Source organism: Zophobas morio, unplaced genomic scaffold (genome assembly GCF_036711695.1).
Source record: "Zophobas morio isolate AGI-343-1 ecotype UQ-CSIRO unplaced genomic scaffold, CSIRO_AGI_Zmor_V1 ptg000076l, whole genome shotgun sequence".
Taxonomy (NCBI): Eukaryota; Metazoa; Arthropoda; class Insecta; order Coleoptera; family Tenebrionidae; genus Zophobas; species Zophobas morio.
In genome coordinates, this window is record NW_026972181.1 from 2,204,236 (window position 1) to 2,207,239 (window position 3,004).

General features: G+C 33.9%; 1 long non-coding RNA gene across 1 annotated transcript; it reads right to left on the reverse strand.

Annotated features, from left to right (window-relative positions):
- Positions 1-1,518: 1,518 nt before the first annotated feature.
- Positions 1,519-2,452, reverse strand: LOC135143770 (uncharacterized). The gene is made up of 3 exons (XR_010282892.1): positions 2,262-2,452; positions 1,890-2,073; positions 1,519-1,665 (listed from the first exon to the last, which is right to left on the reverse strand). It is a non-coding gene; the product is annotated as an uncharacterized LOC135143770 (long non-coding RNA).
- Positions 2,453-3,004: the final 552 nt, after the last annotated feature.

The following is a 3,004-nucleotide window of genomic DNA, read 5'->3' on the forward strand; positions in this document are numbered from 1 at the left end:
TCCAATTAATAAATGATATTCTATTATCTTTGATTGAACGTCTGCCAGAAAAGGAGTCGACAATCAAATTTTTAAGTGAACAGATTAATTGTTTGTCTGCATTCTCTAAGACACGATTTAGATACACGTGGGAAATGATTTTGTTTTGTGGTTTGCTGTATTCCATATCCTCACATGCATACAAATTTTTGAAAAGTTCTGGAAATTTAAATCTACCATGTGCAAGTACTATACAAAGAGTATGCAGTAACTATTTTACTGACCCCCGAATGGAACAAAATGAAAATTGCTTCTTGAAATATGTATCAGCAAAATTTAGCACATTAGAGGATACAGACAAATTAATAACTGTTATGTTGGACGAAGTTCATTTAAAACCATACATGGACTACAAAGGTGGCAATATTGTGGGTCAAGCTAACAACAGTTCAGACGCTGCCACTAGTGCCTTTGTTTTTATGATTCAAAGTCTAAAATCGAGTTACAAAGACGTTGCCCACATCTTGCCGGTAAAAACACTTCATGCTCAAGCCCTGCATAAGATTATCAAAAAAGTAGTAATTGGCCTTGAAAACATTGGATATGAAGTCATAGTTGTAGTATCTGATAATAATCCCATCAATAAAAAGGCAATGTCATTTTTTACAGCACCTCCATCTATAACAAATTCCTATCCTCACCCAGTGAATAATGCCAGACCCTTGTTCTTTTTAATTGACACTGTCCACATTTTAAAATGTATCAGAAACAATTGGTTGAATATAAAGCCTGACCAGAATATCATATATCCCGACTTTCTAACTGACTCCGACTGTACCAATGAAATTTCTAGAATTGCCTCGTTTAACGCCCTGAAACAATTACATGCTTTGGAATGCGAAAAATTATTAAAATATGGATACACATTGTCTTTAAAAGCACTATTCCCATCATCTTTAGAACGCCAGAACGTAAAGCTTGCATTACAAGTGTTTAATCATTCACTAGTTGCAGCTTTGAATGAATTAGGCCCAAAGCGGCACTTTGATCATTTTGAAGATACTTCAATGTTCATTGACATAATATGTAAGTGGTGGGATGTAGTAAATGTAAAGACGCTGTGGAAAGGGAAGAGACTTCGCAACGAACTGGCAGAACCAATTACTAAAACGTCAGGACACATTTTAGAGTTCTTAGAGCAATTTTCACTATGGTTACGTAAGTGGAAAAACATAAACAGCTCGGCAAAATTATCTCCTGAGACCCAGTGGGCGCTTGAAACCACCACCGATGGACTGGTTCAACTAGCTAATTATTGCCTGACTGAAAAAAATTTCACCTTATTCCTCTGTGGGAAAGTACAAACTGATAAATTGGAAGACAGATTTGGAAAATATCGGCAAATGGCAGGAGGGCAATACAAAATTTCCATTCGGCAAGTTTTTCAATCTGAAAACAAGTTACTTATGCAAAGCATCACTCCTTTGATTTTAAAATCAAAAACTTACGGTGAAATCCAAATAACACCTGAAGATCAATCCGACGAAGTTTTTAATGTAGCTAATCCTGAAACGTCCATATCAGCTCCACTGATGAACAATTGTTTTGTGAGTGACGACGATTTAAATGAAATTGATGACGATACGTGGCCAGTTTTAGTGTATGTGGCAGGCTATGCTTCATATGCTGTAAACAAAAAGTTAAAATGTGATTATTGTAAGGTATTTTTAATAACAGATGACTCCATTTTTGCAAGCAATGTAATAACTGCTACTAGCAGGGGGGGGGGGGTTGTGTTACCCTACTACAGACGTGGTGACATGCTGTGCGTTTGTATACTTGACACTTTTAAAGTGTATAGATACAGATTTGGAAAAAATTTTTTTGGATGAAATTGATCAAAGACTTACCATCAAAACTTTAGCAGCAAAATCCATTGGGGAATCAGTCGACAACTTGTTTTTGGACCATCAATGCTCCAAGCATTCTTCAGACAAAATTCTGGATTTTATTTTACGTCCCATTTGTAATATTTTGCTCAAAAATTATTGCAAAAAGCACAACGACAAGTTTTTTAAAACCCCAATGGCCCAGCTAAAGAGAAAAAATTGAATAGACTGTGGTTTTGTTTGTAATTGTTAATTTTCAAGATTAAAATATTTAATTTAAATTTTTTTGAGGTTTTTCTATTATATTTCAATGTCTTGTGAGAGTGAATGTTTATGTTTGTTATTTTTAATTTTTTGCTACACTGGTACTTGTTTAAACATTTTATTACATACCTAGTTATGCAGAAGTGTAGTTCCCGTATGTGGTAGCATGGGAATTCATAAGTTGTTGCTGTTGGGGTTTTTGCATTTATGTAATGTTGTACTTTTGTAAAAAACTCTACTTAGCCTTTAAACAAAACTATGTAGGCCAACAATCCATCTTTAAAAGCAATCTTATATCAATAATGACCCCTTTCTTTAATGGTGGCATTGTAGGTTATGTCTGTTGTTATTGTCTTTATTTATCCATTTTTTGTGCAAACACACTTTCAACGATATTATGCAGACTAACGAATGATTTCTAAAATACATTTGCATTATTAATGACGATTACTTGCCTTTTGTAACAATTTACAGAATGTTGACATTTTGATGCGGACCCATTACCATGACGTCACAAAACTAGTGCGCAGGCCTTATGTCTAGAAGGTGTTGGTACAATATACGACAGTAGATAGTGCCTAGGATTAGTGGGGTAATAAATCATGTTGACAGGTGACGTTATGTTGACAGCTGTCAATCAAGATAACGATCTTAATGGATTTTTGACGTGTGCTGTCAATCAAGATACCGATCTTAATGGATTTGATTATTCATAATTTAATTTTTAATCGCGAACGTAATTAAATTAATTATATCATTATTAAATTTAATTAGATCACTATTAATTTGATAGCGGATTTAAATAATTTAAATTTAAATATATATTTTTATTTGTGTATTTCGGGTTGCAAGCATATGTACATAAAGACGAT